This window comes from Psammomys obesus, unplaced genomic scaffold (assembly GCF_907164565.1).
Source record: "Psammomys obesus unplaced genomic scaffold, mPsaObe1.curated_primary_1811, whole genome shotgun sequence".
NCBI classification, from domain to species: domain Eukaryota; kingdom Metazoa; phylum Chordata; class Mammalia; order Rodentia; family Muridae; genus Psammomys; species Psammomys obesus.
Window position 1 is genome coordinate 469,055 of NW_026586383.1, and position 20,474 is coordinate 489,528.

The window sequence follows — 20,474 nt, forward strand, 5'->3', positions numbered from 1 at the left end:
AGATGGCAAAGACTCAGGCATCACAGGGCTGAGCGGTCAGATTTATTTCTTAAGAAGTTAACTGGAGGCTAGGCTCCAGGCACAGGCCTGTAATCCAGCTACTTAGCAAGCGGAAGGAGAGGATCACGCAGTCAAGAGCTTCGTGGGCTACCAAGTGAGCTCAGGGCCAGCCCAGGCAATTTAGTGAGACCCTCTGGGTCTCAATGAAAAGTGGACGGGTCCAGGGATGCAGTTCAGCGCTGGGATACTTGCTCAACCCTGGGTTGGTCTCCAGCGCTTCCAAAGCTAACTGAGGATGAAGTGAAGGCAAGCTGAAAGTTGGCTGTATCGCTTAAGGCACTGAATGGAGATGAATTTGAAAGGGAGAACAGTTTAAATTGACAAGATTACTGGCAAGTGGATTTTCTTGTTTATTTCTTTGGTTGGTTGGTTGGTTTTTCGAGACAGGGTTTCTCTGTGTAGCCCTGGCTGTCCTGACAAGTTTTATAAACCAGGGTGGCCTCAAACTCACAGAGGTATGCCCGCCTCTGCCTCCCAAGCCAGTGTTCAATCTTATTCCAGCTACTGGAAGTATATTTCTATTACTGGAAGTATATTTCTAGATGTTTCTTCCCAGTCTCTCTTGTCAGATATATTTTATTTTATTTTATTTTATTTTATTTTATTTTATTTTTTTTTTTTTTGTGGCTGGAGAGATGGCTCAGTGGTTAGGAGTCCTGTCTGTTCATCCACAGGACCCAGGTTCAAATCCCAGAGCCCACAGAGCAGCTCACAACTGTTGTAACTCTAGTTCCAAAGGATCTTGACACATCCTTACACCAATGCACATAAAATAAAACAAATTCTTACTATTTTTAATCTATTTGCTTCTATTTGATCTTGTTTAGTCTCTTTGTTTTGAGACAGGGTCTCCTCATGTAGCCTAGGCTAGACCAGAACTCCTGATTACTGAATGCTTTTCTATCATAGGCAAAGCACTGGGTATGATTCTAAACACCTTGTTAATTAGGTGTGTCGGGTCCTTATCATCCTAGCAGGAAACAGAAGGCTCGGAAGTTCAAAGTCATCCTTGGCTACATAGGGAGCCAGCCTGTGCTACATAAGACCTTTTCTCACAATAAACACTAACAAACAGAAACAAGTGCCAGGAATGCATTGTGTACTACTACACCTAACCTTATTATTATTATTATTATTATTATTATTATTATTATTATTATTATTATTATTATTTATTCCATGATGGACATTGTATTTGAAAAACTGATTAGAATATCTTCAGACCTGTGAGAGTTCCTTCCTGACTCATTGGTCACTTCTGTGAGGTGCCCAGTGGGGTTGGAATTCTGGGATCACAGAGGGCTGGAGGGATGGCTCAGCAGTTAAGAAGAGCACTGGCTGCTCTTCCAGAGGTCCTGAGTTCAATTCCCAGCCACCACATGGTGGCTCACAACCATCTATGAGATCTGGTGCCCTCTCCTGGCGTGCAGGTGTACATGCGGATAGAGTGCTCATAAACAGAAAGTAAATAAATAAATCTAAAAAAAAAGGAATTCTGGGATCACATTAAATTAGGTGGATGTTTTCGAAGCCACTGAAGACTATCAAACTACGAAAGGCCGTGACCTTTGGAAACTCTCTAACCTCCAGGGATTGCCCTCTGGGGTGGTGACAGACAGACAGACAGACAGACCGTGTTGACCAGCACTCCACCTCTGGTAGACCCTGCCTGCCACCGACGATCCCAGCCATCCTGCAAGACTTTCAGAAACCCTGTGGGTTGTGCCAGCCACTTTAGGACCTACACGGGCAAAACCAAAAACAGTCCTGATGGCTGGCTCAGCTGTCTGGGTTCCTGCTCTCTTGGGATGTCAGCCTGGTAGCTCCATAGCACCCTGGTTGGGCTTTGATGTTTGTCGGACATTGGTCTGCTTTTCTGTGTTTAAAGAAGAGGTGGGGTCCAATTACCGTCTCCTATTGACCAGGCAACATAACTCCTGCCCCGTGAAGCTCCGGGAAGTCTGCCGTCGTCTGCCGTTTGCTGCCGTTTGCTGTGTGATGTAGGTGGTAATTTCTTGCCCATATTTCTTATCTAATGGGGAGGGGTGGGTAGTGGATGTGGCTTGTATGTGATTTCTGGAATCTTCTCTGAACTGGAAGAGCTTCCCTTTGAGGCTAAACACCTCTGGATTTTTTCACAGAGAAACCAGTTGAGGCAGTAAATGTGAAAAAAACTCGTGAATCAAAATCCAGACTTTGTAAGTGTGTTTTGTTGTGTTTTTCCCACGGCCATATTAAAAGACCTGGCTGTTCCTCGGGAGGGCTAGGAAAACCCGGATTGAAGCTGGAGCAGCAAACAGTAGAGGCCTGTTCAGAGGATCACCACAGGCTGTCAGGAGTCTGTGTGGCAAAGAAGGGACTGAGTGTTAGAGGCGGATGTATTGATTTCTATCTGTGCCTTCTTTCCTGCCTGGGTTTTTGTGTTGCTCCATGACTCTGACCCACAGGGCGGCCAGCACCCTCTCTGGGGACCCTATGCTCCTGTTCAGAGGTTATTTAACTCTTGGGACAACCCCTCTTCTCCCTGGCATTTTCAGACAGTGTGCTCTTCTCTCTGCTCTCTCCATCCTACACTGGAGCCTGTTCCAAATCTTCCTCTCTATGGAAAGGCCAGGGCCAGGGAGCTGACTCACCCATAACAGAGCTTCCTGAAGGAGCCCAGCAACTGGGGTTCAATTCCCAAAACCCACACAAAGGTGGAAGTAGAGAACCAGCCCCACAGAGTTGCCCTCTGACCTCCATCCATGCACTGTAGCTGGCAGCACGGTTGCCCAGAGACCAGACTTGTATCATGGACACATACAAACACACAAGAAGAAGAAGAAGAAGAAGAAGAAGAAGAAGAAGAAGAAGAAGAAAAGATAGACAGATAGACAGACTATAGACTGGACTTGGGGAGAGATGACTCTGGGTAAAGTGCTAGCTGTGCCAGTGTGAGGCCCTGAGTTCAGAGCCCCAACGCACACATAAAAAGCCAGGCCTGGCAGCCATGTGCCTAGAATCCCAGCGCTTGGTGTAGAAGAAGCTCAAAGAGATAGGATTGCTGTTATAAAGGACGTAGAATTCAGCTGAAGGGACACCTCCTCCCAAGTACCGCAAAGATCAGTAGTCTGCCGTCCAGGGCAGTTAGAGATCAGGAAATTCAGGATGCTAGGATGTGAATCTTTGTTCTACAAAACTGACTGGCCATTAAACTCCCTTCCTATAACAAAGGACAGCAGGGACTTACAACCAGCCCCACCCCCCAACAAAAGACATACTTCTAACAGGCAGATCAAGGGGGCAGCCTGGGAACACACCATCTTTAAGTCCTGGTCAGCCGCTAAGTCCCCTGTGCTCTTGTCAGCAAAAACATGATTCTGCCAGGTGGGCAAGGTCATCCTGGGCGACAACAATTCAGAAAACAAAAAGCAAAAACCGCTTCTGTACTTAAGATAATTCCAACCATATGCAATGTCTTTGCTGTGTAAACCCCCCATCTGCCTGAGGAGCCAGATTTGTCTTCTCCTCTGTTTAAATTGTTCAGAGTGAAGTGCACACCTGTAGTCCCAGCACTCTGAAGGCAGAGGCAGATGAATATCTATGAGTTCAAGGCCAGCCTGGTCTATATAGTGAATTTTAGGACAGGTAGAGCTATGTAGAGAAATTCTATCTCAAAATAAAAATAAAAAAAAACAGGGGCTGGAGAGATAGCTCAGAGGTTGGGAGCATTGACTGTTCTTCCAGAGGTCCTGAGTTTGATTCCTGTGGCTCACAACCATCTATAATAAGATCTGGTGTCCTCTTCTAGCCTGCAGGTGTACATGCAGGGAGAACATTGTATACATAATAAATAAATAAATCTTTAAAGAATAAAAATAAAAAACATAAAAAAAGAGGAGTCAGGCAACAGTGGTGCGCGCCTTTAATCCCGGCACTCTGGAGCCAGAGGCAGGAGGACCTCTGTGAGTTTGAAGCCAGCCTGGTCTACCGAGTGAGTTCCAGGACAGCCAGGGATAGCTACATAAAGAGAAATCCTGTCTCAAAAGACCAAAAGAAAAAAAAAAAAAAGAAGAAAGAAAATAGTTCAGATCATAAGCTGGGCAGGACCTGAAAGAGGTTAAGGGTACGGCGTGTCCACACAAGTGTAAGGTGTATGTAAGTTAGTGAGGTCTTCATGGCCAGCCCATCGGAGCAGTTGGCACAGGCGGCCAGGGTCTTCGTAAAGAGCTGTCTCCTTACTTTCCCTAGCGGGTGGAGTGATTTCTCACTGTGGGGAGCATATTTTTCCAACATGCCAAGAGGCAGAAACTGGAGAATTCCAGGGTCTCACTAAGCAGCCAGCCCTAGCCAGTTTGTTTCTAGGCTCAGAGAACCCTTCTCAAATAAATAAATAAACAAATACGTAAGAAAGAGAGTGATAGAAAAGACACATGGATGACATCACTGTGGCTTCCATGGGTACACTGGGGACAGGCAACGTGGGAAGGAGCCCTTTGTCTGTGGAGGCCTTGAGAGGTGGAGCCTGCCTGGTTCTATACACCACTGCTGTCTGCTTCACTTCAGGCCAATATCCGCACATTGCCACATGGCTCCCCAGCGTGCCTCCCCCAAACCATGGTGGCCTGAGATTGCTCTGAAACCTTCAAGGATTCCTAGTAACTATATTGGTCACAGGAATGCAAAACCAGCTGATGCAGACTCTGTTTCCAATAAGCGCACATTCATGAGTACTGGGAGTAGACGCTAGTCAGAAAAAGAATCAACCAGAGAACAAGTTTCCATAGCTATCAGCAGCTGTGCTGACATAGCTTTTTATTTTTACATGTGCGTGTGTGTTCCTGTGTGTGTGCGTGTGTGTCTGTATGTGTGTAGAGGAATTTTAAATCAGCAACATGGCTGCTCTGGCAAAGGATCACATCCAAAGACCTAGGACTATGTGGTCCAGCTGGAATACAGACACCCCCTTAGTACACATTTTTAATCCCTCTGTCTTGAATTTAGTACACACCTTTAATTCCAAACAGTAATGCCTAATTGAGGGACAAAGGGACAGGTTAGAGAAAGATTTGTCAGAATGAGTTAGATAGGATATGCCCAGTTCTCACAAGGAAGAGAAGACAGGAAGGAAGGAAGGAAGGAAGGAAGGAAGGAAGGAAGGAAGGAAGGAAGACAAGAAAGAGAAGCTACTTATGAGCAGTGCAGATAGGGAGCAAGGCAGTTCGTGGAGACAGTATTGCAGAGTTCAGGAGTACAGTACAGTTCAGTGCAGTTTGGTGTAGTTCAGTTTGTAGAGTTCAGAGGCAGTTTTTCCAAGCAGAGCAATTAAGTGACAAGTAGAGAGAAGCCAGTTTGAATCAGTCGGCTTGGAGAGACATTTTGAGCCAGAAAGCTGAGTTGAACCAGCCAGCCAGAGTTCAGAAGGAACTAGGAAGGGTGAGTTTATTCAGTAAGTCTCAGAGGCTGAACACATTCTAAGCCTAGATTAGCAGACAAAGGCTGGAAGCTGAAGCCTTCAAGGTCCATGCTTGCAGATTAGATTGCATGAAAGCCAGCAGCTTCCAAGCCTAGGTCTGTGGATGGTTAGTTAGAAATGCTCTGGGCTCAGCCTAAGCCATGTATAAGGCTTGGATCGGACTCATCTCATTCCATCATCTGTGGAAATAAAAGCAACATTTATGGCCGGTGTGGCACACCCCTATAATCCCAGCACTCAAGGAGACAGAGGCAGGGAATCTCTGTGAGTTTGAGGCCAGCCTGGTCTACATAAGGGAGTTCAGAACAGCCAGGGCTACACAGAGAAACTCCGTCTCAAAACAACAACAACAAACACATACAAACAAAAAACCCCAACATCTATGTGTGTGTGTTTAGGTTTTCTTATCAACCACACTAAGCACCTTATGTAAAAGTCAACTTTTATTCACCTGCTTCAGTTGTTGTCTCAGGGGCTTTCTGCCTCCTTCTGCCAACCTGGGCCTGGTCCTGGAAGCTTCTCGCCTCCATACAATCTAACCTAGGCCTAGAATGTTCTCTGCCTCTGAGACTTACTGCTGAATAAGCTCACACTTCTTGTTCTTACTGAGCTCTGGGCGGGCTGCTTCAACTCAGATGTTCTGGTTCAAACTCCTCTCTCAGCTGACTTATTCAATCCGGCTTTTCTCTCAGCCTCTAAATTGCTCTGCTTGGGCTCAAACTAACTCCAACAATCTGCTTTAATCTCCTGGCTCCTTCTCATTCTCTGGCTCATTTGGTCTTCATCTGCAGCCTGTCTGTCTATTACTTTCCTGGTAAAACTGCCTCCTCTCTCTCTGTATTGCCCCTTAAGTAGCTTCCCTTTCCTCCCTCTTCTTGTGAGAGTTGGGTGTATCCTAATCTGTCAAATCTTCTCTGATTCGTCACTTTCTTTTTCTTCCACTCAGTTAGACATCACTTTCAAACAGTGCTTCCTTCTACAAACTAACTTTACCTTCATTATTTGGGATTAAAGGCATGTACTCCCACTCTTCTTTTCCTGAAACTTGCTTTCTATCAGGCTGGCTTTGAACTCAAGAAATCTGCTGGCCTCTGCCTCCTGGCTCAAAGGTGTGTTTATATTCCAGCCGGATCACACAGACTCAGAAGATCTTTGGATGTGATCTCTTCTCAGAGCACCAGGTTCTGAATTAAAATTCCTCTACAGGGTGGCCCCACCCACTGTGGGCTGAGTCACTTCACATTAATCACTAATTGAGAAAATGCTCTACAGGCTTGCCTACAGCCCAGTCTCATGGAGGCATTTTATCAATTGAGGATCCCTCCTCTCAGATGACTCTGGCTCGTGTCAAATTGACATAAAACCAGCCAGTATGCTGGGAAAGAGTAACTAGTCTTTAAGTGGATGTTTTCAATGTATCCCAGTCAGTGGTTTTTGGCTTGATTTTTTTTTTTTATTATTGATTGTGAGAGATACTAGTTTAAAATCACTGTGATGGAGCTGGAGAAATGGTGCAGTGGTTGAGAGCACTTGCTGCTCTCCGGAGGACCTGAGTTCAGCTCACATGTCGGGGAGCACCGGTTCTGGCCCCCAGTGGTTCTGTCACACACACGGCACATACCCCTAGAGGTACACACAGACACATAAATAAAAATAAAATTAAAATAAGTAAGTAAATTTAAAAAATAAAGTCACCATGGCAGTGGATTTGCCCAGTTTGCTTCATAACTTAAATGAATTTTTAAAAGTGTTTGTATTTTATTTAGTTACTTCTTACTTATTTGGGAGCACGCACCATGTCGTGAACAGAGGGCACTTTGTGGGAGTCACTTCTCTCTGTCACCGTACGGGACTCGGGGATTCAACTCAGGTTGTCATGTTTGACAGCAAGCTCCTTTACCCACCGGGCCATCTGAGCAGCCCGAATTCTATAAATTTCACGCAACATGAGGCCATACTGCGGAAGACTTATGGATTTGCCCCCATTGCATTTCATGATGCAGCGACTCATCCGTACCTATCTAACGGTGTTATGATTTGGATATGAGTTGTTACTTCTAAAACACGTTTCCCACTGGTGAATCCAATCATTGAGGGGTCATTCTGGGACTAAGGGTGTTGGCAGAGTTTGCACAGCATGCACAAAGCCCTGGGCTCAGCCTCCAGCACTGCACAAACTGGACATGGTAGCGCAGTCTACATTAGAACCTGTGTTTGGAAGCGAAACTATAGGTGGGAGGCGGAGGCAGGCTGTGAGTTCGAGGCCAGCCTGGTCTACAAAGTGAGTCCAGGACAGCCAAGGCTACACAGAGAAACCTTGTCTTGAAAGCAAAACAAAACAAAAAGTATATGTAGGTGGGCTGAAGAGGCGATTCAGCAGTTATGAACACCTGCAGCTCTTAGAGAGGGTCTGGCCTCAGTTCTCAGCACCCATAGCAGAGGGCTCAAAATCTCCCATAACTACAGTTTCCGAGTATCCAACACCCAGCACCGTCTTCTGACTTCCACAGGCACCTACACACATGTGGTACACATACATACATACAGACATACATATGAGCCACACACACATACACATAAAATATATAAATATTAAAAAAAGAAACAATATATAAAAGAGTCACAATCCGTTTACCCAGACAGTAAAACCATTAAAAAACATCAGACAGGTAGCCAGGGGGTGGCGCATGGGCAGGCAGATCCGACTGTCTTGGAACTCACTGTATAGACCAGGCTGGACTAAAACTCAGAGATCTGCCTCCTTGCCTCGTGTGGTGGAGGCTTGGAGAGGATGTCGGATCCCCTGGAGCTGGAGTTACAGACGGTTGTGAGCTACCATATGCGTGCCGGGAACTGAACCCAGGTCCTCTGGAAGAGCAGCCAATGCTCTTAGCCACTGAACCATCTCTTCAGCCCCAACAGAGTCTTAATTTAGTGAAAATATTGGAAGGTGATAGAAGGGGGGAGGGGAGGCGGTTTGTGAACTTCTCAGATTGGCTGCTGGGATTGAGCTCCAATCCTCTGCAAGATTAGCCACTGAGACATCTCCCCAGGGTGGGGTAGCACTGCAGTCCCTCCCGGGGTGCGCTGCCGAAGGTCTGTCTTTCTCCTCTTCCTGGCCATGGGGGACGGGCGAGGAGCTCATCCTCCACCTCCACTCGAGCCCTTCCCGCACGCTTCCTTCCGTGTTTCCGTCCAGCCGCAGCCGCGGAACAAGGAGCCAGCTGAAGCTGTGAGGCAAAGCCCAGGTTCCTTTCAAAAGCTGTTTTGTGGCCACGCCTTCACGTGTGCATGCCTGTGCTGAGTCCGCGTTTCTTCTTCAGCTGTTTTTCCATCCTGTTTAGCTTTTTGAGACGTGGTCTCTCACTAAACCTGGAGCTTGCCATCTTGGCTAAATTGACTTGCCAGCAAGCCCAGGAGTTCTCCTGTCTCTGCCTGGAGAGGGCTGGAAATACAGGCAAATAACACCACCCCTGGCTTTTAGATGGTGCCAGGGACTGAACCTGCGTCCTCACGACTTGAGACAGGCCAAGGGCTCATGTAGCTTAGGCTGGCCTCTGACTCACGCGCAGCTAAGGATAACCAGGAACTTGTGACCCTCATGCCACCTTTTTCTGAGTGCTGGCAGGCAAGGGCTCTACCCACTGAGCTGCACCCCCCAGCTTATTTCCTCCTTGACGCCATTTTTCTCCGGTATTTGGTCCCAGTAAGCAAAAACTGACTGGTGGGCTTGAGAGATGGCTCAGTGGTTAAGAGCACTGTATGCTCTTCATAAAGAGACCCAGGTTCAATTCCCAGCACCCACACGGCAGCTCACAACTGCCTGTAACACTAATTCCAAGGGATCTGACACCTTCACACTAACGCACATAAAATAAAAAATGTAAAAAAAAAAAAAACTGACTGGCACAATAGTTTTGCCCATTTAATCTCATGTTGCTATGGTTACATCAGCTTTTCTATGGCTAGTGTTTGCAAATGTATATAACTCAGTCTTTTTTTTTTTTTTTTTAACTTTCAACCTTTCTGTATCTTTTTGCTGCAGACATGTATCTTGTAAACAACATATGGATGGTTTCGCTGGTGTGGAAATACGTTTCTGTTTTAATAGAAACATTCTGCCAGTAATATTAGATCATTAATAAATTTGAATTTGAATACTCATTTTGCATCTGGAAATGTAGCTCAGGGGTAGAGTGCTTGTCTAGCATGCACAAGGCCCTGGGTTCGATTCCTAGCACTGAATACTCATTTTTCTGTGCTCTTTATCTTCTGGGCTCCTAATTTCCTTCTTTCTCACCATTTCTTAGATTGGTTTCCTAAATTCCAAGTTTTAAATGTCATCTGGTAAGATGGTTCAGTGAGCCGGGTGCAGGTGGCCTGTAATCCTAGTACTCTGGGAGGCAGAGGCAGGCGGATCTCCGTGAGTTCAAGGCCAGCCTGGTCTGCAGAGAGAGTCCAGGACAGCCAAGGCTACACAGGGAAACCCTGTCTCGAAAAATAAAAAATAAAAATAAAAAAGGCTCAGTGGGTAAAGTTCCTCGCCTCCAAGCCTGAGGACTCGGGGTCTGACCTCCGCATTCTCGCTGTGGTACGTACATATGTGCATGCCTACACATAAGATAGTGTAATAGCAAAACTTTAAAAGTTTGCCATCTAAACTTTCTTGCATTAATATCTACTACATAATGAAAGCTTTTTAAAATAATGTGTTTTGAAAATCCATGAGTAGGGGCTGGGGAGACAGCCCAGTGGTTATGAACACTGGCTGCTCTTACAGAGGGCTGGGATTCAATCCCCAACGTCCACACTGGGCTGTTCCTAAGTGCCTAGAACTGTAGCTCCAGAGGCTCCGCCATCCTCCTCCTACCTCCTCAGGTACTGCGTGAAAGTGGAGAACAAGCCAACAGGCAGGCAAAGTGCACATCCACTCAAGTGAAGCTGAACACATTCTTAAAAACCCATTTTTAAACTTCTCTTCATTGCCATTGGCCAATTTAAAAAATAATTATAATTACTGGGGACGAGGAAGGATCTTTTGTCCAGCAACCAGGAGACCCTAGGACCATGCACACAGAAACTGAAGGAAGCCAGGCAGTTGTGGCACATGCCTTTAAGCCCAGCCAGGAGACAGAGGGAGGTAAATCTCTGAGTTCAAGGCCAGCCTGGTCTACACAGTGAATTCCAGGACAGCCAGGACTACACAGAGAAACCCTGTCTTGAAACAAACAAACAAAAACCAAAAAAAAAAGAAAGGAAATTATATTTTTTTGTTATCCCACATTTTGCCACTGTGGGTTTGAAAGTTACTGTTTCTCAGTTTTTGACAAAGATCAGGTATGGAGTTTGAAAGTTGCTCTTTGACCCTTTGTGCTTACCTAGAACAGTTCTGGCCAAGCTTCCGTGCTTCAAGGCGTGGGAGAGGCTGTTCTGTGCTAGTGCTGTTCTGTCTCATAGTGTCACCTCAACAGCTTGAGCATTTGGTGTTTGTTTTGAGACAGGATCTCAAGTAGCCAAGGCTGGCTTCAGCCACCGTAGGGAGCAAAGAGTGATCTTGAACTTCTGATCCTCCTGTCTCTGCCTTCCATGTACAGGAGTTACAGGCAACCCCCTCCCCCTTCCCATGTATGGTTTATCTGGAGCTGGGGTGGAACACGGGGCTTTGTGCATGCCAGGCAGGAACTCTGCCAGATGAACTACATCCCTGGCACAGACTAGAACTCTTAACCTGTAACTAATGCAGCTGAGAATCTGCAGTTACTTACATATTTGTCAAGATGTGGGGTATCGGGGCTGGAGAGATGGCTCAGAGGTTAAGAGCACTGGCTGTTCTTCCAGAGGACCTGAGTTCAATCCCCAGCACCCACATGACAGCTTACAACTGTCTAAACTCCTCACGCAGATGTATACAGAGTCAAACACCAATGTACATAAAATAAAAATAAATTTAAAAAAACTTAAAAAAAAAAGATTCGGGGCATCAGTCACGGCGTAGTCCGAGATGGTCTTGAATCCCCAGCTCTCCAGTCACTGTCTCTTTTGTGCTAGGATGACAGGCGTGCCCAAGCATGGCCAGCCCTGGGTTTTAAACTGTTTCACATACACACACACATACAGTCGGCAGCACCCATATTGCACAGCACAGCTCTAGTGCCCGTTTCTTGTCAGTGTCGATGGCGAACGGGCCGTGAAGGCAATCCTTGATATCTTGCCAGTGGTTAGGTTCAGACTTTTAAAACTCGTTTTTTTATTATATTTAGTTTATTTATGTGTGTGCGTGCACACGTCTGTGCTTGGGGGGACGACAAAGGACAATTTCAGGAGTCAGTTCTCGCCTTTGACTGGGTGGCTCTCGGGGACTGAGCTCAGGCTTGGTGTCAAAAGCCCTTCCCCACTGAGCTGTGAGCCCACTAGTGGTTTGCTATAAGCGTGACCACGTAACCTCGCTCTTAAACGAGGCACCATCTCAGTCAGCCCTGTGCCCAGGGTTTTTATGACTTGAAGCCCACTGCCCCATCTTTACTGTCCCGAGTCTGAGGTTCCTGAAACTGATCACCTGCTCTCCCAATCAGATTCTTTTTTTTAAATTTTATTTCACTCTTATTTTAAGTGTGTGGTGTTTTGTGGCGTGTGCTTGTGAACCACATGCATTCAGTGCCCGAGCAGGCCGCAAGAGGGTGTCAGACCCCCTGGAACTGGAGTTACAGAGCATGCAGGTGCTGGGAGTTGAACCTGGGTCCTCTGGAAGGGCAGCCAGGGCTTTTCAAGTGCCGAGACGTCTCTCTAGTCCCCCCAGTTAGATTCCTTCACAGCACTTCGTCGGAACGGGAAGCTACTTCTGTGTGTGTCTGTGTATTTGTGTATGTGTGGGTGTGCCCCTTCTGTGGACACACACAGAGGATGGAAGTCCCTGGTGTGTGCCTTTCTCTGTTATTCTCCACTTCATTTTTTGAGGCAGGCTGTCTTACCGAACCTAGGGCTTGCTGTTAGAGCTAGACTGTCTGGCCAGGGAGCTCCGGGGATCCCCCTGTCTCTGTACCCTGATCCCTGTAGTTATAGCTGTGAGCGGAGCCACCACAGATTTTATAAGGAAGCTGGGGACCTGAAATGACACCCTCATGCTTGCCCAGCAACCAATTTACCCATGAGCCATCTCTCCAGCTATAAAGACCTTTTTTTTTTTTTTTAATTTAACACATATTTGCATGGCATTTACTACATGGCAGGCATAGTTTGGAATAATCTACTCTTTCCTTTAAGCCTTTTAACCACCTTGTGTGACAAGTACTTTAACCGCCTTCACCTTACAGGGTAGGAAGCCAGGCAAACATAAATAGTTTTCTGTGAGCCACACACAGTAACTCATGCATAGAAGTCCCCACCACTCAGGGCACTGAGGCAGGAGGATCTCTTGAGCATGGGAGTTTGGAATCAGCCTGGGGCAAAAGAGAGACCTCCATCTCAAAAAAGGCGGGACAAGGCTGAGATTGTCCCTCGTTCCGTCAGCTCAGCTGGCAGGGTGCTTGCCTGGCATGCATGAAGCCCTGGGCTCCATTCCTAGCACAGCATAAGCTGGGCCTATGATCCCAGCACTCAATGGGTAGGGACAGAAAGATTGGAAGTTCAAGGTTATCTTCAGTGCCACAGCTAGTGTGGTTAATTTGCTTTCCATCTGACCTCCACAGAAGAAAGGGTTTTGAGATTGAAATGTTCACTGTATATTTAGTAGGTGGCCGTCTTTGTGGAATAAACGAACGAACAAACAAGTGAATGGCAGGCAGGCATCCTGGGAGACGGCTAACGTTCCCTGGGAGGCAGCAATGGGGACCTGTGGGCTCACCTCTTTCTGATGATACCCTTTCCCGGACTCCAGAAGGAGGCCTGTGCTGAGCTCTCAGTGGCCCTCTGTTTGGGTTTGCCCTCCTCCTGGGTGCTGCTGCAGCTGGCTTCCCTGTGGAAGCAGAGAGAGCTGACCTTCCTCCTTGGCAGCACGTGTGTTCATTTAATGATGCTCCCGAGGCCAGGCCCAGCAGGCGGCTGGGTTTCTGCTGTTAATCACACAGCCTGCTGGGGCCAGTCCACGTGGCTGGCTTTGAGGGTCAGCCAGAGCTCTGGTGGGAACCGCTCACTGCTCTAATTGGGCCTCTCTTGGGAGGCAGCGGGCCCCTGGGTCTCCGTTGTCTTTACTCTGGCGACAGTTTCACCCTCTCAAGGAGGACAGCATGCTTCCTGGTGCAGCTGCTTCTGTGGCCAGCCTGGGCAGAAGTTTACTCTTGTTCTACAGAAACCCTAGGGCAGCCTGGGTCCTTGCCCAAGGCCACAACAAGGTTGCCAGGAGTAACCCTCAGAGAGCCCAGTGACACAGCTCTGCTCCCTGATCGCTGGCAACTAGAATGAGTTCCCACAGGAAAAAGGACTTCCCCTCCGCTCCCTTTGCCACCCAGGCCCCACCAAGCACCAGAAACACAACTCTGGCTTCTGGGGCTCACCAAGAAGTATCCGTGTGAAAGCTGTCACACCTCCAGAGTCCATGCAGACCTACCAGCAAGAGATGACTGTGTCCAACCAGAGCAGACTTGGGTCCCCACTGACAGAGGAAGCAGGTTTCCAGGCACCACCATACCATCCCCTGCCTTGATTTACCTTTCCTGTACCTTTCCAAAGGAGTGTCAGATGCCAAGGGAGCTTCATTTCAGAGGGCCTGCCAACATGTCTTCCACTCTCCAAGAGCCTCTCAGAGCAAGGACAAGCTGGTCTTGGTGACTTGTGGGTGACATCGTGGTCCCAAAGTCCGTGAGCCTGGCTCAGTTGGACTTCCTCTAGCAGGGATGCCTCATGTCCTCCCACCATAGCCCAATATGTGTGTGTGTGTGTGTGTGTGTGTGTTTTAATTTTCCATTGTGACGGGTGTGTGTGTGTGAGGTGCACGTATGTACACATACAAAATCCAGAGGAGGACAGTAAGTGTCCTACGTTTAACACTCTATCTCATTCCTTTGAGACACAGCCTCTCACTGAACCTAGAGCTCACTATTTTGATTAGACCGGCTGGCCAGCAAATGCCAGCAATCCTCTTTTCCCAAGCTCTTGTAGTACTGGGTTGCAGGCTGTTGGGACCATCCTCAACTTCTTTTTTTTTTTTCTTTCTTGAGACAGGGTCTCACTGCATAGCCCTGGCTGGCCTGGAACTTACTATGTAGACCAGGCTGGCCTTGGAGTCAAAGGCTCTGACTGCCTCAGCCTCCCAGTGTTGGGACTGAGGTGTGAGGCACCGGCTCTGGGGATGCGAACAAAGCCCTCCTGCTCACACAGCAGGAGCTCTTATCATGGAACCCTCTCCCTAGCGCTCCTGCTCTTTCCCCGCCTTTTCATTTATCGCTTTTCTATTAAGCTTCCTGCATCCCCGGGTCAGCTTCTGCTCCCATTTCCGCTGCCTGGGTCCCTGAGATGAATCAGTAAAGCTTCTTTTAATATTTTTCTTAGTCTCTCCAAGTTCAAACACAAGCAGGCCGACAGCATTTTCTAGCTTTTTAATTTATTTATTTATTAATTAGTTTTTAAAGACAAAGTTTCCCTGGGTAGCCCTGATTGTCCTGGGACTCTCTCTTGTAGACCAGGCTGGCCTCAAACTCAGAGATCTGCCAGCCTCTGCCCCGCCCCCTCCCCCCCAGTGCTGGGATTAAAGGCATGCACCACCAAGGCCTGGCAGCTTCTAACTTTTAAATGTATGTTCAGTCTGTATTGACATGTGTGGGTGTGAGAGCAGGTCCTCACCCGACACAGTGCTAGTGTCATCCTTACTTTCCACCGCGTTTGAGACAGGGTCTGGTCTTTGGCGTTCGCCTCTGCTGTTGCTCAGGGGACAACTGTCCTGGCTCCTGCGAGATCCTAGGTGCTCTCCTCATGTACTCGGAGTTCAAAGCCGGTAGCTCTACTCTGGTTTCTGAGCTCAGGGGAGCAGGTGGCCCTCCCCAAGACTTAAAGAAAAAACCCTTCATGATGGCTTGGAAAGCTGCTTGTGTTTTGAGTTGTGTTTTGTTTTTAATGATGTGGATGTCCTAGCTTGGTTTCTCTGCTGCCGTGAAAAGACACCAAGACCAAAAGCTACGTGCAGGTTGTAGGGTACAGTCCATCAGTGAGGGTAGCCAAGACGGGACGTAAGCCAGGTGGTTCCTGGAGGCAGGAACTGAAGCAGAGACTTCGGAGGAGTGCAGCTTGTTGGCTACCTTCTTCTGAATTATTCAGTCTGCTTTTTAATACCATCTAGGGGAAGAAGCACTCCCCTCAGGGAGCTTGGCCCTACCGCAGCAATCACTAATCAAAAAAAAAAAAAAAAAAAAAAAGCTGTGAGGCAGAGGCAGGTGGATCTCTGCGAATTCCAGGCCACCCTGGTGTAGAGGGGCAGTTCCAGGACAGTCAGGGCTACATGGAAAAACGCTGTCTTGAAAAACCAAAAACTAGGAGAAGAAAGAAGGAAAGAAAGAAAGGAAGGAAGGAAGGAAGGAAGGAAGGAAGGAAGGAAGGAAGGAAGAAAGAAAGGAAGAAAAGAAAGGGAGGGAGGAAGGAAAGAAGGGAGGGAGGGAGGAAGGAAGAGAAAGAAAGAAGAGAGGGAGGGAGGGAGGGAGGAAGGAAGGAAGGAAGGAAGGAAGGAAGGAAGGAAGGAAGGAAGGAAGGAAAAGAAAATGCCCTACAGATTTGCCTACAGGCCAATCAGATGGATGTGTTTTTTCATGACCCTAGCTTGTGTCAAGTTGACACAAAACCTAACCAGCGCTCTGAGTATGTGCATATGAGTGCTGGTGCCCACGCTGTCCAAGCACCGGATGCCTCTGGAGCTGGGATAGGAGCTGTTGTGAGCTGCTCAGCCTGGGCCCTAGGAAATGAACTGGGGTCATCTGGAAGAACAGTGCACCCTCTTAACTGTTTTTTGTTTGGCCTTACTGACTTCCTCAGAGTTCTGCTGCTGCCGAGTGGCCTAGGACCATACCTTCCCTCCCTCCCCTCACCAGAGTCCCCGCATCGTTTTGGTTTTTTTTTTTCCCCCTACAATGCAAGCTTCATGTTTCACATCTGGGTGTAGTATGTAGCCCCCCTCCTCTGGCTTCCCCTCAGGACCTGCCTTTTTTTTTTTTTTTTTTTAATAATTAGAGGCAGAGTTTCTCTGTGTAGCCCTGGTTGTCTTGGAACTCGCTCTGTAGACCAGGCTGGCCTCGAACTCACAAAATCTACCTGCCTCCGGAGTGCTGAGATTAAAGGTGTGAGCCACCACTGCTTGGTTTTAGAACCTGTTCTTAAGAAAGCAGGTTTGAGTTTTTCGGGACAAAAGACCTTGGGATTCTTTTGTGGCAAGTGTGGATTAGGAGAGGATGGGATTGGTGAGCCCTTTGGCCCTGAGGTCCCTTTGTTCCATGAAAAGATTCAGGACCCTTCTTGCCTGAGTCTGAGGGCCTTGCTGGCTTGACAGCATCTTATAGCTCAGTCCTGAATGTCAGGAAGTTCTATTTGTTCTTTGGGGCATTGGGATCGAAGGCTGGGACTTGACTTGTGAAAACTCTATTTCTAATATGTTAAGATCATCTTCAAGACCCAAATTGTCCTCTACAATTCACAATCACCTTTGAGGTCATGGTAATGCCACCTGTCACCTGAACCTCTGTGGAGTCTGTCATGTACATCCCCAGCCCAGCCTCAGAGCCTGGCTGGTTCACCTGGTATCACATTCCTCTGTGCCCAGAGTGCTTGCTTGTTAATGCTGCTAAAGGCAGCTAATGACGGTGGGGAGCCCCAGTGCGAACAGCACTTTGTAAACTGTGAAACTCCTGGGTTGGGTTTTTTTTATTTGATTCATTTTTAAAATGTTGTAAGTGTTTTGCCTGTATGCATATATGTGCAGCATGTACATACCTGGGATTTGATTCTCTCTTCTGACCTTCTCAGGCATCAGGTGTAAATGTGGTACATAGGCATCTATACAGGCAAAACACTCATGCACATAAGAGAAAAACAAAGAAATCTCTTTGAAAGATGCAGTGTTTGCATGTAACTTTTATGCATCCTCCCATATACTCAAATTTTTTTTACATAACTCTTTGAGACAGGGTTTCTCTGTGTAGCCTTGGCGGTCGTGGACTCACTTTGTAGACCAGGCTGGCCTCGAACTCACAGAGATGTGCCTGCCTCTGTCTCTCTGAGTGCTGGGATTACAGGCGTGTGCCACCACTCCCGTCTTAACTAATTTTTTTTTATATTGCATGTGATTGGGAGGGTCTCACATGCATGTTCATGTGCAAGCATGCATGCATGAGCCACAGCGCACATGTAGGTAACAGAGGACAACTTGCAGTCAAGAGCTCTTTCCTTCCACCGTGTGGGTCCTGGGGATTGAACTCAGGTCGTTGGGCTTGGCAGCAGGCATCTTTACCCACTAAGCCATCTCACCAGTCCCCCCTCCATGTACTTTAAATCACCTCAAGATGAGTTATAATATGATACAATATAAATACTATATATACTTATACAGAGAGAGACAGAGACAGAGAGAATGCATGACAGAAGAAAATATGACATGTTCAAAAATGTCTTCTCTTGTGTGGGCTTCTATTTAAATAAAAATCACAGAAATTAAGACATAGCAAGTGTGTATATAAGCTTCCCAAGGAGAATAATCTGGGTTGGCGTAGCCATGGCGGCCCGTGTCCTTTCCGCCTGTGTTTGCTGGCTGCCGGAAGTCTACACACACTAGCCCTGTCTCGGCCACTCAGCACCAATCCGCATGGAGGGAACCTGGAGGAGGCCCAGCACTCTGCAGCCCGCCTTGGCCCTCTCTCAGGCGCCTGGGTTACACACTTGTGCCACCAGCACTGTGGTGCAGCCTCACTGACGTTAGAGGGACTCGAAGACCCGGTTCTGTCTATGACAAGACTGACCTGGAAAAGCTCTCAGGAAATTCTCATTTTAGGAAGGACCTGGGCTTAGACAGTTGGGACTGAGTGGAGATTATTATGGCCATGGAAGATGAATTTGGGTTTGGAATTCCTGATGTAGATGCAGAGAAGTTAATGTGTCCACAAGAAATTGCAGATTATATTCCAGCTAAGAAGGATGAGCATGAACAAAGTATCAGAACTTTCTTCACTGAGAGAACTCCGAGGTCACATGATGGCATTGTGGCTGACCAAAACGGTTCTGTTGGGTTTGTATTTAAATTGTCTGAGTATTTTGCCCTTTAAAAATAAATCTATTACAAAACTAAAAAAAAAAAAAATTACTCTTGGGTGGGGCGGTGGTGCCTCATGACTTTAATCCCAGCACTTGGGAGGCAGAGGCAGGTGGATGGCAGAGACCAGAGACCAGCCTGGTCTACAAAGTGAGTCCAGTGTAGGCATGGCTAACAGAGAAACCATATCTCAAAAAACAAACAAAATCTACAGATCACTGTGAGTTTGAGACCAGCCTGGTCTACAAAGTGAGTCCAGGACAGCCAAGGCTACACAGAGAAACCCTGTCTCAAAAAAACAAACAAAATCTAGCCTTTGGCACGGTGGCACGTACCTTCAGTCCCAGCATTCAAGAGGGTACAGCAAGTAGAGTTCTGTGAATTCAAGGCTAGCTTAGTCTACACAGTGAGATTCTGTCCCAAAACAAACAAACAAACAAACAAACAAACAAACAACCCCGACATGCTCATGAGCTGTTCACAGCATGTAACCCTAACATTCAGGAAAGTGATGTAGGGTGAGCATTCAGGACCACTCTGGGTTACATGGTATGTGAATGTCTCAAAAACTATTTTTGCTTTTCTCCTGATTCCTCAGTAGTCATCTTCCTCATTGTGTTTCCATGGGAACCCAAGGAAGAATCCATGTGTGTTAAACGGTAAATGAATAAATTAGCCAGGTGTGGTGATGCATGCCTTTAGTCCCAGAACTCAGTGGTTGAGAGCCCTGGTTGTTCTTCCAAAGGACTGGGGTTCGGTTCCCAGAGCCCACATCGCTACTCACAACCATCTGTAACCCCTCTCCTAGGGAACCCAACACTCTCTCCTGGTTTCCACAGGCACGGTAATGCACACGGGGCACATACGTACTCCCAGACAAAACAAATAGAAATGGATACGCCACGGTGTGACATAACACAGAGGTGTTTCTCGGTTACACTAAGTGAGAAGCCTTTGGAGAGCTGACTTTAATCTCTCAGCTCTGAACCGCATTAAGAAATTTAAGGTTAATTATTATGTGTGTGGGCATGACGTCGGGACATGGGGACAGGCATGCCGTTACAAGTGTGGGGGGTCAGGGAACAGCAGTGTGGAGTCAAGCCTCCTTCCATCTTGATGTGGGTTCCGGGGTGAGAGTGTGTGGATACACAGGTGGAAGCTGGGAGAGGACGCCGGTGTCTTCCCTATGATCTCCACCTGTTCCTGTGAGGCAAGGTTTCTCCCTGAACCTAAGGCTCCTGTTTTCTCAGCTTTGCTAGAAATCAGGCAGTCCCCGATGTCTCTGACTCTCTTTGGAGCTGGCTTACAGCTGTGTTCAGGAGAGCGCTGGCTTGAGGAATGAGTACTGGGGTCCAAACTCTGATCCTCACGATTGTGCAAACAAACGCTCTTAATGTCTAGCTCTAGCCCCAGGAATACAGTAGAGATACAAACCCCTGTGGACACTCTGCCTGAGCATTGGGACCATGTTGGTGAGAAAGCCCAGGACACCAAAAGGCGAGCAGGGGGGCAAGACAGGTGAGCTGGTCAGGGGAACGTGTGCCAAGGGATGATCCACTGTGCGAAAGGATGCTGGAGCTGAAGTAACATAGTGAAGACAGAGACCTGACCATAGCGTGGAGCTCACTGGTCGCTTTGGCCCAAGAGGGCCTGGGGAGAAGGAAGGGACAGAAGTATGGTTAGAGTGGGCTCACAAAGTCATCAGAAGAGAAGCAGTCCCAGGGTGAGCATCCCGTTGCTCAG